The sequence below is a fragment of the Bubalus kerabau genome, chromosome 2 (genome assembly GCF_029407905.1).
Source record: "Bubalus kerabau isolate K-KA32 ecotype Philippines breed swamp buffalo chromosome 2, PCC_UOA_SB_1v2, whole genome shotgun sequence".
NCBI lineage: Eukaryota > Metazoa > Chordata > Mammalia > Artiodactyla > Bovidae > Bubalus > Bubalus kerabau.
Genome location: NC_073625.1, coordinates 37,370,236 through 37,386,778, shown reverse-complemented (window position 1 = coordinate 37,386,778; position 16,543 = coordinate 37,370,236).

Below are 16,543 nucleotides of genomic sequence, written 5' to 3'. Positions count from 1 at the left end.
TTATACATGCTTTTACTTATTTTCTTAGTGTGTTTGGGTGTGTCCACAGAAGCTTCCAACTGTGGGTTTAAAATCCTGGTGTGGGTGATAATTAATATTTGTGAGCCCAGGGGGAACTTTACCTGGGAGTAAATTCTGGCACAAAAAATCTTTGCAGGTGAAGGCTTTATTTTGCATCTTATTAAAAAAAATTGTTAAATTCTAATGAAAAAAGTCAGTTTCTAGATATTTCCATATAGCTTTCACCAAAAATATTTTAATAAACCTTTCTGTCATCTTGGAATTTTTCTCATACTGAATTGAACTCTCATTTCAAGGAGTATTTCTAGTTTGAAATAAGATCGTCCCTGTGCGACCATAGCATTAATCAGTGTCATATATTAAGGTATAGAATAACATTTTAAGCATGATCATTCGATTACAGATTTGTGTAACAACCCACTTGGGTTTGAGGAAAACTTGCTCACTGTTACATCTGGAATTTAAACTTAGAATTTTCATTTAATTGGGCATTAATGCAAAATGCTTATTATTTTGATTTCCTCCTCACTTATTACACTGTAATCAGGAAATCTGGTTCAGGACATTGACTTAGTTTTCCAACTGTAAAAGCATATCATCAGATAACAAATCAGTTAGATTATTGGACAGGAGAGAATAGCCAATGTTATTATACCAACTTTTCCCTATAAATTTGAAAGACACCTCCTTACTGTCTGTACCCACGGAGAGCCACTCCCATCACCCTGCTGAGTTATTTTGTTGTGGAGCTGAACGTAGAGAATGGTCCAGTAATGTTCAGTGAACACTGACTTAATGAGTACTGGAATCATGCTGCTCTGAAATTGTTATATTAGGTAATAAACAGCCTATTTTCAATGGGCCTTTACATATTTTGAAAAAATGTGCTTCACAAAGCTACTTCTTATAGACAGATGAGGTAGTGTGTGTCTCACCTCATTTCTAAAGATTTATTTTGCTTATACGTAGCAATGCATTTTATTAATCTCAGTAAATATTGCAAAAACCATTTACTAATGTGTGTTACCAGTGATATTATTTTCTAATAATATTATATTTTATACTTTTCTTGTTGTCAAATTACTTATTCTTTCAAATTCTTTACCTGTGCAGTTTTACCACTGTGCACTCACAAAATAGATATCAAAATGGCCAATAAAAACATGAAAAAGTACTAATTACTGTCAAGGAAGTGCAAAATAAAAGATAATAAGATGCTACTACACTCCCTCAAGAATGATAATGATTCAAAAAGACTGTCAGTACCAAGAATATGAGTTTTCACTTACTGCCTCTTGGTGTGTGTGTTGTTCAGTTGCTATGTCATGTCTGACTTTTTTGTGACCCCATGTAATGTAGCCCACAAGGCTCCTTTGTCCTTGGGATTTGCCAGGCAAGAATACTGGAGTATGTTGCTATTTCCTTCTCCAGGGGATCCTCCCAACCCACATCTCCTACACTGGCAGGCAGGCTCTTTACTGCTGAGCACAAGGGAAGCCTCTTGTTTGAGGGAAGCCCCTCGTTTGGTACAAGCCCCATATTGATGCAAATATTTTATAAAGTTACTTGTACTTGTTTGGGAAAGCTGTGAACATGCCTACTTTGTGACTGAGCAATTCACTCCCAGTTAAATAACCAGCAGTGGGTGCATATATACCAAAGACATACACCAGCAGGTTATTGGAGCATTATTTGCAAACAATGCCAAATATCAAGGATCAATAGATGCATAAAATGTGGTATGCTGCTGCTGCTGCTGCTGCTAAGTCACTTCAGTCGTGTCCGACTCTGTGCGACCCCATAGACAGCAGCCCACCAGGCTCCCCCGTCCCTGGGATTCTCCAGGCAAGAACACTGGAGTGGGTTGCCATTTCCTTCTCCAATGCATGAAAGTGAAAAGTGAAAGTGAAGTTGCTCAGTCGGGTCCGACTCTTAGCCACCCCACGGACTGCAGCCTGCCAGGCTCGAAACATAATATTGAACGAAAGGAGCCATACACACGAGAATGCATACTGTCTGGGTCTATTTATGAATGTATTTTCAACAGAAGCTAGAGGGTTGGAAGCCTTGATAGTAGTTACCTTTGGGAAAGAAGAAAGAGATGGGGATTAAGTGCGTGTGTGCTCAGTCCTGTCCAACTGTTTGCAACCCAATGGACTGCAGCAGGCTACTGTGTCCATGGGGTTTCCCAGGCAAGAATGCTGGAGTGGTTTGCCATTTCCTCCTCCAAGGTATCTTCCCAGCCTAGGGATTGAACCATGTCTTCTGTGCCTCCTACATTGACAGGCAGATTCTTTAGCACTTGAGCCACCTGGGAAGCCTCCCACCCAATGTGGGCCATTTCTAGTGTATTCATGTAGGTACCTGCTCTTCACTAATACACCAAGCTGTACATTTATGCTTTTTGTGCTTTTTTGAATGTGTTACCTAGTGTGTAAGTTTCCGAGGGCGGTCATAACAAAGTAACTCCCTGATAGCTCAGTTGATAAAGAATCTGCCTGCAATGCAGGAGACCCAAGTTTGATTCCTGGGTTTGAAGATCCCTTGAAGAAGGGATAGGCTACCCACTCCAGTATTCTTAGGCTTCCCTTGTGGCTCAGCTGGTAAATAAATCTGCCTGCAATGTGGAAGACCTGGGTTCGATCTCTGGGTTGGATTACTGTAATTATTTTTGTTTTTCTTATCCTTTGACAGAGAATTGAAAATTTCATTGGTGGTTAGTGGTTTTCTTCAGATTGGTAATGATTATGTCCAGCAGGCCTCTTTCTCACGGAGGTAGGCTGCTTGAGAGGTCTGTCAGGGAGGTGACAGAGAGGTCTGTCTGTTTTGGAGGTGACTGCTTTCTTTTAGGTGTTATAAGTATTATCTAATGATACTTTGGGCTTTGCAGCTGGTGCTAGTGGTAAAGAACTCACCTGCCAATGCAGGAGATGTAAGAGACCTAGGATTCAATTCCTGGGTTGGGAAGATCCCCTGGAGAAGGACACAGCAACTCACTCTAGTATTCTTGCCTGGAGAATCCCATGAACAGAGGTGCCTGGTGGGCTACAGTCTGTGGGGTTACAAAGAGTCAGACATGACTGAAGTGATTTAGCATGCACTCATGCAGTGATCCTTTTGGAATGGAATGTTGTGCCTGGAAAATCCCATGGATGGAGGAGCCTGGTAGGCTGCAGTCCATGGGGTCGCGAAGAGTCGGACACGACTGAGCAACTTCACTTTCACTTTTCACTTTCATGCATTGGAGAAGGAAATGGCAACCCACTCCAGTATTCTTGCCTGGAGAATCCCAGGGACGGGGGAGCCTGGTGGGCTGCCGTCTATGGGGTCGCGCAGAGTCGGACACGACTGAAGCGACTTAGCAGCAGCAGCAGCAGCATGCAGTGATCCTTTTGGAATGGATTGTTGTCAGTCATGATTATGTAGGAGAATGTATGAGTGAGTATGAAAGTCGTTCAGTCATGTCCGACTCTTTGCAACCTTGTGGACTATACAGTCCATGGAATTCTCCAGGCCAGAATACTGGAGTGGGTAGCCTTTCCCTTTTCTAGGGGATCTTCCCAACCCAGAGATCAAACCTAGGTCTCCCACATTGCGGGCAGATTCTTTACCAGCTGAGCCACAAGGGAAGCCCTGGAGAATGTATATTTATTCTTAATATTAACATGATGGCCTCTGAATCACTAAGAAAAGTCTCAGTTTCACTGAGACTGAATTTAGATGTAAGAGAGCAAAGTCTCAGCTTGGAGAGAAACCCTCTCTTGAAGCCACACTTGTGGACTCCTTTGGAAAGCACCCTTAAAAACATTTGCTTCCCAAGCCAGTCATCAAAGGCTGTGCAGATTCCATATGGCAGGTGTCCCTGAAGCCAAAGAAGGAACCACCCAGAAGGGTTTATCTCCAATCTTGCTTTTAAATTTTGTGTGTGAAGCTATGTTACCACTTCATGCTTTCCCTAGATTTTTCTAGCTTTTGCCACTTGTTAACAGAGTATTTTTTTTTTCCAATGTGAATTGCCTGTTGCTCTCGGATAGCAAAGCCTCTATAGACAATAGGGAACAGTTCTGGCTACTGCTTTATATCCTTAGCTTTTATTTGGCTTGTTGCCAATACAAATTCTCCTATTACTATCTTTCAAAATATTCAACAGTATTGTGGTTTATGCCAAAATCAACATGGAAATAAGGCGTAGCTTATTCTGTTCAGGTTGACAGAGCAATAATATATTGTTGTTTTTCTTCTGTCTGTAAGTACCTTGCATTTCAGCACTTTATCTCTTGCGGGTCCAGCCAAATTATGTTTCTAAAACAGGCCTCTTGTTCCTTTGGATATTTCTTTAGATGTCCCTTTGGTATTCCTATGTGCATTCCAAGAAGTTCCTAGATACTTATTAAGCATTTATTTAGATGGAGAAGAAAGTTTCTCCAGACTTTATCCTTTCTTAAATTAAGATTAATTCATTCTGTGTCAAGTCCAGTGCTGGGTCTGTGGGTGGGTGGCACATGCAAGGTGCACAGTATAGATAATTGTTGATCAACTGGAGGCTATTTTACAGATTCATGGGAAATGAGCTAATTTTCTCAGAAATGTCATATAAATTAGTTTTTACATTATTCAAGAAGATATCCTAAACACTTGTTACCAAGAAAGCATGTGATATGATCTCACACTTAGGTCAATGTTTTCAATGCTAAGCCTCTAAAAGAGCATTTAAAAAAGACTTGACTTTACATGAAATCATGTAATTTATGGCACTGTAACACAAGTCTGTTAAATAGCACTTGGAATAATTTCTTCCAGTTGAGTATCTCTTTCCTCACAACCCCAGGAGAAGTTATAGCAGTTGTTATAAGTGGATTTATGATGTTTAGCAAAAACTAGAATGTTTTCAAACCCAAACGATGTAATGATTTAGTGATTAAGAGTTTCATGATTTAGAGAGAGTGAACAATCCTCTGACGTGGAAGAGGGCAAGATGGCAGCTTCACAACAGCACCTTGAATGGCTGCATTCAGCAGTTACTATATTCCTCTTCCTTTTAATCTGCCGTCAAAGGGAGTGATTCCTATGATATTCACAGCTTGTATGTCCTGGGATAAGGACACAGCAAGAAAGACTGGCCATGGTGCTCGGGGCTGCCCCAGATGATGGGCAGCGCAGTTACAGCTCCTTGTAAACCTTAATCTCACCAGCGTGTTTAAGCCAATGTGCCCTCCATTTGCAGCAGGAGCATTGTGTTTAGGACACAACAGGGACCTGAGGTAGGGTGCCTAGATTTGTTTACACGATATAGAAATAGATCTGACATCCCTCACGAGCTAGAATCTATATTTAGTATCTGATTATGTAAATTTTCTCTCCAGTTTCTATTTCATACCATCCTTTGAACACATCTGAATTGAAAGTGGTTGTGCTCTTGATTATAACATATGGTTTCATACATAAAGTATAATAATAATAGTAATAATAATATCTATTTCACAGAATGTTCTGTGTTCAGAAATTGAGTGAGATACCTACCATTAGAAGTTTCTAATTTCTCTACTATTAGAAATTTCCAGTTTCTGAATTATGTCTTCTAAAATCTCAGACTAGTTCATCATTTGTGAGGATTTATGAAGTTGTAAACTAATTTGTGTTATTTTATAATTAAATAATTTAATTTGCAAATTTAATGAATTTCTGAGAAAGATTATCGAGTTTGCCTACTTTGATGCCATTGGGTGGTTAGTAGTAAAACTAGTCTTCACATCAAACATAATTTTATTTTGATGGTAGAAAGACTGTTCCCTACTCAAGCAAAAGTGGGTTTTAGACAATTCGTACTTAGGTATGAGCATTGGCTCTGATACACCCTGCGAGTTGGAGGCCATTAACTTCTCAGTTCTTTCTTTTTTCATCTACTAAATGAGGCAATTATAGCAGTGGTCTCATAGAATGGTTGGGCAAAACTAAGTACAAGAGTGAATGGAAGGCTCAGCATCTCACTTGTGCAAGAGTGAATGGAAGGCTCACCATCATGCCTGACTTGTAGTTCCTCAGTCAGTGCTCTCACAGGATTATGTTATGTCACATGTTTAGGCAGTTTTCTTACAATAAGATACAACTCAGAGGACTGAGTGTAAGTGAGATCGTATTCATTTGTCATTTGTCAGAATGTATTTTTATACTGTCTAGGTTTCAGGCTCTGCTAAAAAATTGGATGTAAAGAAAACAGAACAAAAAAAATCAGTTATTCAGAGGAGAATGGAGGAAATTGATATTGAACAAGTCCTTAGGTGAAAATCAGAAATGCTATAAAGGAAGGAAATATAGATTTACTTTCTTTCATTTATTGCACCCCATTAATTTAGTTTTACACCAAAAGGCATAAGAATCTACTTTAGGTTATTTATGGGAAAATGTATTTCCCTAACTGTAGATTGAAGGACTGATGCTGAAGCTGAAGCTCTAATACTTTGGGCACCTGATGCGAAGAGCTGACTCATTAGAAAACACCCTGATGCTGGGAAAGATTGAAGGCAGAAGAAGGGGGCAACAGAGGATGAGATGGTTGTGTGGCATTATCAACTCAATGGATATGAGTTTGAACAAGCTCCGGGAGTTGGTGATGGACAGGGAAGCCTGGCGTGCTGCAGTTCATGGGGTCGTAAAGAATCGGACATGACTGAATGGCTGAACAACAGCAGCAACTGTAGACTTGCTGCTAATATAGAATCCCGCAAAGATAATTGGCTGTAGAACATACATACATACTTTGGGGATATTTAAGAAAAGACACTGTTAACACGAGCTTCATGTCTCAATTGTCCTTACTGGAGACTCAAGATGCTTCAATCTTGTAAAAGCCACAGTGGAAGAAAGTGAAACAATTATATTTTCTTTGTTATGATCTCATTGATTGTAATTCTCTTTTATGAAGTGTACTGAATAATGACTTGTGGGAAATTTTAACCGCCATGTGCTTCAGGATATAAATAATGCAATAAGGTATTATGCCTCATGCTTTCAGAAATGACTAGTGTCCATGATGAGAGACACCGGATGAAAGCTCATCATTTTGTTTAGTTCAATTCCCTGGAGTAAGAACATTTTGGATCCTGATTCTACGAGAAAGGACAATTTCATGCAGTATGTAAAAAAGATTAGTTTTACTATGATTACCTCAAATTCTTGTGATGTGTGGAAAGACCCCTCTTCTGATCAATGATGAATGGAGTAGGACGCAGCCTGTCCCCTGGTTTTTCTCTTTTTACATGTAAAACAAACCAACACATCTTTAATATAGGCTTTGACAGATAGACTTAGAGAATTAGATCTAAACCACAAAAAAAATTGGCATTCAGCAGAAAAGAGCTGTCAGGCTGGGAAAAGCCTCCATTCTGTTACTGTCCTTTAAAATCCTGCTTGTGCCTGGTGCTGTTTTAGCTTCACTAAGAAAACATTAGTTATCCTGCCTGAATTCTTACATTCCCAAGGAATATGCTTAACTGCTTATTGGTTGAGTATTTTTTTTAAATATTAGTTTAATTTTAAAGTTTTATTTGAATTATGACGTTTGTTTTGTAAAATAAATCAATGGGTTTATACAGGCAAGTTTAAAATTATATTTGGGCTATACTAACAGTTCCTGATGTATATTTATTTTATTAAATTAAATTTCATCATTACGAATAAGAGTATTTTTAAGCAGGGAAGTTGAAAGGTACAGTGCAGATCCTCAGCAAATTGTCATGTCAGAAACTTGTCACTGTCACTCTAAGCTCTGCTTGCATTTAGTTCTTTTGGGGAATCTCTACCCACATTGAGGCAAGTATCTTACATTTTCTTTTGCAGAAAAGGAATAGCGTTTATGTTTTAGTGAGTATTGTGAGCACTGCCATAGATCCTAGGCAAAGGAATAAGGAAATTATGTTACAAATATCAGTGCCAACTCTTTTTAACATTAAACCCATATGTAAATTAATTTTTTTCTGCTCTTGAAGGCAATATAAATGTAGTACAAAGATCACTGGACTTGAAGCTCTCCCTCTTACTTATCTATTTTATTCTATGGAAATTCCCCATCCTGATTTATTACCTTTATGTTTGAAGAGATTCTAATAATAATATGTGTCTTTGTGAATTGATTATTTAACTACAGATTGATTGCCAGAGAGAAGCTGATTAGTACATATTATTTAACCTAAATTGTTTTGATTACAACTTATATTGGATTAGCCTATGCATTCAAAGCATCATAATTGTCACTAAAAGTAAGACGGGCAGAAGTTGTGTTTTCTAATTCTGTATTCCTGTAATTTTCAACACAAAACTAGACTTTTGAAAGATTCTTACTGAGTCTAGTAAAGTTCACTAAGTGATAACATCTTTAAATTAGATCTTATAATATTAGAGCCAAGTCTAGAAAGATGTAATAAATGAATAATCCAAATGAAAACTGTATTTTGTAGTCATTAATTTTACAATAATTTTGAAAACTAATTTTGAGTAACCTGGATTTTCCTACTCTTTTCTATGACTTGGTTTACCAAAAGCATTCAAGTAAAATCATCCTTCAGATCAATGATTTCAATCTTGATTTATTAAACAATAGCCTATTTGCTTTTAAGGAAAATAATTATTGAATTTTAATCATTTTAATTGTGATATTTGATGGTAATTTGTACTGAGACTTTTATAGTTTTAAATTCAGGCTATATTGCCAAGAATTGCATTCCTAATTTTTTTCCTTGGAATATCTGGTGGATTTGTTTGTCTATAATGTATCAAATTCCAGATTAATGCTAAAATATAATAATTACTACCAATAGACCTTTCTCTATTTTGTCATAGAGTTTAAATTTTATCATAAAGTTTAAATTTTTATTATAAAGTTTATCATCAGTTCAGTTCAGTTCAGTCACTCAGTCGTTTCAGACTCTTTGTGACCCCATGAATCACAGCACGCCAGGCCTCCCTGGCCATCACCAGCTCCTGGAGTTCACTCAAACTCACATCCATCAAGTCGGTGATGCCATCCAGCCATCTCATCCTCTGTCGTCCCCTTCTCCTCCTGCCCCCAATCCCTCCCAGCATCAGAGTCTTTTCCAATGAGTCAACTCTTCGCATGAGGTGGCCAAAGTACTGCAGTTTCAGCTTTAGCATCATTCCTTCCAAAGAAATCCCAGGGCTGATCTCCTTCAGAATGGACTGGTTGGATCTCCTTGCAGTCCAAGGGACTCTCAAGAGTCTTCTCCAACACCACAGTTCAAAAGCATCAATTCTTCGGCGCTCAGCCTTTTTCACAGTCCAACTCTCATATCCATACATGACCACTGGAAAAACCATAGCCTTGACTAGATGGACCTTTGTTGGCAAAGTAGTGTCTCTGCTTTTCAATATGCCATCTAGGTTGGTCATAACTTTCCTTCCAAGGAGTAAGTGTCTTTTAATTTCATGGCTGCAATCACCATCTGCAGTGAATTTGGAGCTCCAAAAAATAAAGAGAAATTTAAATTTTTCTATAAATAAGTCCTATTAATTACCCAAACAAGAATCTGAGCTTGAGGCTGGAAAAGAATGTCATTGGTTATGCCTCATTTTTACCTATAAGGCACAGAATTAATTTAAGACTCAAATGCTTTGGGGAGAGATACAAATTATTTATAACGTATATGCCAACTAATCAAGATTAGGTTTGAAAGATGTCCAGAAAGCCCTTTCCTGGCTTTATTTTCCCTGTCCTAGTATCATAAAAATGTTTTGCTTTCTGAACTTTTGAAGTGTTTATGTGTATGCATTATACATAATATATAATCAGTATATATTATATGTTGTTTATATAAATAGTCAAGGAAAATCTGTGTAACATACACACAATTTTTGACTTATATACCTACATTTACTGTTCCTGTTAAGTATTTTTCTCCTAGCTTCTCTCAGTGTTAGTTTGTTCATCTTCCTTCACCTCTAGACCCCTCTGTTTTTCACTGTGTGATATTGGATTAGGAGAAGACACATAAAGGGGAGGAAGAAGGAAGAGATGGAAGGAAAAACCTCTTTCCATCACCCTAAGATTGCTGTTGCTCCTTCTGTCCCTCCTATCCTGACTTTACATGCAGTCTAGATGCTACACAGTCTTCCTGAGGGTATAAATATTAATCTGCCATCTATTTCTCAGTCATCTATTTATCTGCCACCTCAATAGTACTTCAAGTAAGATGGATTATGAAATTTGGTTACAGGGAGATTTGAATAGGGAAATAAGATGGTGTTCAAGTACAAAAAAAGTGCTGCTTTAAGTACTTATTAGAACTGGGCTATGATTTTGCTTCTGTTCTATCCCTAACAACCATTTAAAGATAAAACCTCATTTATGAGATTTACAGTCTTCGTCATACTTCAGGTACTGGTAAGAGGGAAAATAGGAAAAAGAGAGAAGACTCTAGTGGAGGAATGGAAGACTTCTTTACACCCTACTTGCCCCCATCGTCCTTACATGCATTCTGGCATTATTTGTCCAATATAGGCAATATTTCCATTTTGTTGGCCCATTTCTCTGTTACAGAGTATGGAGAAAAGACCTTCTTTAGAAAGTATATTTCCCTTATACAAAAAACCATAGATCCAATACTATAAAACTAAGCCTTAAAGTGTCTGGCAACATGATTTATTATTTATAGCCTTACCTTCATGCCTGACCTTCATATAAGTGACCCAAAACACTTTTCTTTAATGACTGGAGTTTTAAATTTTTTCAGAATATGTAAGTACAATTCATATTTGACTAAAGTATTTGACCTTGTGTTTTTAGAAATTATAGCAAATTATTCATATTTTTAAGGTATATGTAGCATTTAAAACAAGAATATTTAGCTAATTCCCTCCAAAAGCCATAATGATATTGTTTCTACCTGGTCCACTTGACATTTCTTGACCTTTATTATCATCATGCACCCATTTAGAACATCTATTGTGTATTCACAGGCATTTTAACTTCACAGTACAATTCAGTGATTAAGTACTCACAGTGGTATTGCTTGCCAGATTCATCATGACCCCAATAAAAACTGGGAGTATGTATTATCTTAAATTTCATGGTATATATCCAAGAGTAACATGAATATGAGGCTCAGTTGGAACAAAGTCCTCGTTATACAAATAGTTTAGTTGAGTGATGAGTTTGACCCATCACCTGAGATTTTGGAACACAGAGTCGAAAAATTCAGGGCAGTTTCTAGAGTATGTTTGCAGAAAATGGACTTAATTTGAATATGTATTTTGCACACATGATTTGTTCAAGTACTTATATTGGATATAGAAATTGCTAATAAAAACTATTTATGTTTTATATTCTACATTGTGCAGTTTAGTTATTGATTAAAATGTAAGATTAGAAGGGAGCTAAAGAGATAATTTGGTCAGACAGTCATCCCCAGGCAGGTCTGTTTCAACACATAGAAATTACTACTGAAAAAGAAAAAAGTGCTTGCAGTGGAAACCTTGCTGTGGCATTGCTATGGCATTATATTGGATTGGGGGATTTGAATTCACTCAACTGATGATATAGACAAGTATTACCAAGCCTTGGAACTCAGTCAGTAAAGAATCTGCCTGCAATGCAAGAGACCTGGGTTTGATTCCTGGGTCGGGAAGATCCCCTAGAGATGGAAATGGCAACCCACTCTAGTATTCTTGCCTGGAGAATCCCATGGACAGAGGAACCTCCTTGGCTATAGTCCATGGTATCAACAAGAGTTGGACATGACTTAGCGACTGAATCACCAGTACCAACTGATATGTGATATACACAAGTATTATCAAGCACAGATATTACCAATTTGTTGTTGCTGTTAAGTCGCTCAGTTGTGTCCAACACTTTGTCACCCCATGGACTGTAGCATGCCAGGCTTCCTTGTCCTTCAGTATCTCATGAGTTTGTTCAAACTCATGTCTACTGAGTTGATGATACCATCCAACCATCTCATCCTCTGTTGGCCCCTTCTCCTCCTGACCTCAATCTTTACCAACATCAGGGAGTCACCTCTTCACATCAGGTGGCCAAAGTATTGGAGCTTCAGCATCAGTCCTTCCAATGAATATTCAGGACTGATTTCCTTTAGGACTGACTGGCCTGATCTCCTTGAAGTTCAAGGGACTCTCAAGAGTCTTATCTAGCACCACAGTTCAAAAGCATCAATTCTTCGGCACTCAACTTTCTTTATGGTCCAACTCTCACATCCATACATGACTACTGGAAATACCATAGCCTTGACTAGTTGGACATTTGTTGGCAAAGGTCTCTTTGGTCTCTTTGGTAATGTCTCTGCTTTTTAATATGCTGTCTAGGTTGGTCGTAGCTTTTCTTCCAAGGAGCAAGTGTCTTTTAATTTCATGGCTGCAGTTGCCATCTGCAGTGATTTTGGAGCCTCCAAAAATAAAGTCTATCACTGTTTCCATTGTTTCCACATCTATTTGCCATGAAATGATGCCATAATCTTAGTTTTCTGAACATTGAGTTTTAAGCCAGCATTTTCACTCTCCTCTTTCACCCTCATCAAGAGACTCTTTAGTTCCTCTTCATTTTCTGCCATTAGGGTGGTGTCATCTGCATATCTGAGATTATTGATACTTCTCCCAGCAATCTTGATTCCATTTTGTGCAGTTACAGTAAATTCAGGAGAGAAGTGTTAGTTTGTGGCAGGAATATCATTTATGTATATTTTACCCAAAGCCATTGTAATATAATTGAAAAATAAATTATCGCAAATAAAAAGAAGCAGTACAATAAACAGAACCACATAAACTGCTTGACTTTTTTTTTAATTTTATGTTATTTTTAAACTTTACATAATTGTATTAGTTTTGCCAAATATCAAAATGAATCCGCCACAGGTATACATGTGTTCTCCATCCTGAACCCTCCTCCCTCCTCCCTCCCCATTCCATCCCTCTGGGTCGTCCCAGTGCACCAGCCCCAAGCATCCAGTATCGTGCATCGAACCTGGCCTGGCAACTCGTTTCATACATGATATTTTACATGTTTCAATGCCATTCTCCCAAATCTTCCCACCCTCTCCCTCTCCCACAGAGTCCATAAGACTGTTCTATACATCAGTGTCTCTTTTGCTGTCTCGTACACAGGGTTATTGTTACCATCTTTCTAAATTCCATATATATGACTTTTGTTTTGCATAAACGTAAGCATTTTTCTTTCTTTTTAAAAAGCAATTTCTATTGAAGTATAGCTGATTTTCAGTTTTGTGTAGTTTCATGTGTACAGCAAAGTGAATCAGTTATATGTATACATATATTCCATATATTCACTTTTTTAGATTCTTTTTCCATAGACGCCATTACAGAGTATTGAATAGAATTTCCTGTGCAATACAGTAGTTATCTGTTTAATATAAGTAATGTGCATATGTCAATCTTAGTCTCCCAATTTATCTGTCCATCCCCTTGCCCCGTGGTAACCATAAGTTTGTTTTCTACATCTGTGGCTCTATTTCTGTTTTGTAGATGAGTTTATATGTACCTTTGTTTTACTTTCCACATATAAGCAATATCATATGATATTTGTCTTTCTCTGTCTAAGCATTTTTCCTTTGCTTATGATTCCTAATTGCTGTCTTCCTTTTAACAAATTGAAAAATAAAAACCATATGATTATCTCAATAGATGGAGAGAAAGCCTTTGACAAAATTCAACATCCATTTATGACAAAAACCCTCCAGAAAGCAGGAATAGAACATAATAGAAGCTGTATATGACAAACCCACAGCAAACATTATCTTCAATGGTGAAAAATTGAAAGCATGTCCCCTAAAGTCAGGAACAAGACAAGGGTGCCCACTCTCACCACTACTATTCCTTTTCCTTCCTTTCTAATTCTCAGTGTATTTTGTTAAACTCACATCTTTTTAACATCTTTGATTAAGACAGTTTTACTATCGCTAATTGAGTCCTTTGATAACTTTAAAGAAATGCTAGACAAAGCACAATCTTTCCAGGAAATTCCTAAACTTTAACCTTTCAGGTTAAAAGTGACCTCAGTTCACCTTTTCTCCAAACAAACCTTGGGATGTTATCTGGGTATTATCTCAGGAGACTGCAGTGCTAATTCATAGAGAGGACAGTAGCATGCTTTATCATGTACCTTTCTGTGAATGATGGTCATAGGGAAGGGAATATATACATCATTTAGAAATGACTCAGAGATCCTCATGAATTTTCTAAAAAGTCGACAATGATCAATAGAAATCTATCAGAAAAAATAAAAATCCAATACAATATTGACAAGTTAAAAAATAAAATAAAATATAAAAAATAAAATAAAATATAAAAAAGAAAAAAAAGAAAACATAAAAATGAAATATCAAACTCCAGTTGATAAAGCTGGATAGTTGATAAAACATTTTAAACTTTAAATTTCTGATTAAATCTGTACATTTACTGTACTCACATTCACTAATATGGTCTCCAGGTACCTAGTCTGTAAATACGAAAAGTTGAAGAAAATCTTTCAGTGTTTTAAGTTGAGAGTTTGTGTTAAAGTATCTTAAATTGCAGAATGATTTATGTCATTGGATATTTTTATAATAATAATTAATTTTATAAGTTAACTTGCAAAGTAAAGTTTTAAAAATTTCCTATAGCATGAGATAGGCTATGTGAAAAAACTCTGTTTTTTTTATTTCCTTTCTTGTTAACTTTAATGACATAGTCACTCATAAAATCAATGTGGTTTATTGGGGTTAAGGGAAGAGGAGCGGTGAATTCTAGAAGTGTGTTAAGACAATACTGTAACTTTTATCTGTCTTTGCTGCAAAGCAACCTCACAAAGGTGCTTGCTGTTTTATGTACTGTATTTCTCGCAAAGGCCCAAATATGACGATCTCAATATGGCTTCAGCAATAAAAGCACATCTGCCGGTTTAAATTAGATTGACAGCTTCTATAATCAAGAAGCAAGTTTCAAGCCTCCAGACTCCTTCCTCACACAATAGCCAAAAAATGTCACACTTCAAATTAAGTTTATCCTAAAAAATTAAGGTTTGAATCTGTACTTAAAGGTTTTGGATCACTTTATCTAATATATTGTTGGTGCATAATTTCAGTATATGTTTATTTCTATTAAATTTTCTCCTTTGTGCAATGTGATTTGTTTTTAATTTGTCACTTATAATTTGCATGTAAACAATTTTCAGCTAGTTCATCAAGTTATATTATTATTTGGAATATGATGAACTTTGATTATTGTTACCATAGTAATTTGTTTGCTGTCAAAGAAAACTTGAGTTATGTAATTTTCATTTTCAGTTTATCATGCTGCATGTATGGCAAATGCATAGATACACCAAAGACATGATGACATTATTTGTATATCCAGTTTTATAAACTACAGTATGTATTTTCACCCCTTAAAACAGCTTTGTAATGCAAATGTAAATTCTCTAAAATTAGACACCAGGAGGCAGAACCATGTGACATCTTCCCAGAAACAGTTGCCAGATGACCCTCTCTTTCAGTCACTTACCACTACTCCTGTATTATTAATGAAGCGTCAGTAAGATCAAACTGTGTCTCTTAGATTAGTCAGCAGTTCACCATGACACATGTACTCTTCATCCAGCTTCAACAATGATGAATTTACAACCAGTCTTGTTTCATCTATTCCACCCATTAGTTCCTCATAGCCCTATTATTTAAAGCAAAGCCCAGATTATATAATCACACCCATACATATTTCCATATGCAGCTCTAAAAGATAAGAATTATTTTTGCATCTATCACAATATAATTAATTTAATTAAAATGTGTAATAATTACTTTTTATTACATTTCAGGTCAACATTCAAATTTCCAGTACCTCATGAATATAGTAATTTTTCTACATTTGTTTGGAGGATGTTTCAAATGCTGTCAATATTTCATAATGATTCAAATGTCTCTGAAGTCTCTTTTAATCTGTAAGTTCTCTTTCATCTCTCTGTCTCTCTCAGCCTTTTTCCCCCCAGTCACATAATTTATTGCTGAAGAAGCCAGGAGGTTATCCTGCAAAGCTTCCCATTGCTGATCATATCCCTATGCTATAGTTTAACATGGCTTCCAATCCACTGATCTAGAGAGGGATCACACTTAGATGTGTTTTTTCCATTCTTTCATAATGCCAGGTGGTAATGTGATTTTTCAAGAGTCCCATGAGGCTTATAAATTAATTATTTTGTGATTTTAGAAATATTTATTCTCAATGCCGAAATGTTTCAACATGTATTAATATTGTATAGTGAAACTATTTTCATTCTATTATTCTTTCTTCATTTATTAATTGAAATACTTCTAAAAATAGAAGCTTCACCAAATTTGTTATTTGGTTATCTGGTGGCACAGTATGTGTAGGAAAGGCTGGATAAATGTTCAGTTACATCAGACATTTATGTATCAGCTATTCCCTGTCATCTGGAGGTGACCAATTAGGTTAGTTTGTTGTATGTTACTTTAAGTCACTTATAAACATTTGAATATGTGTTTAATATTTT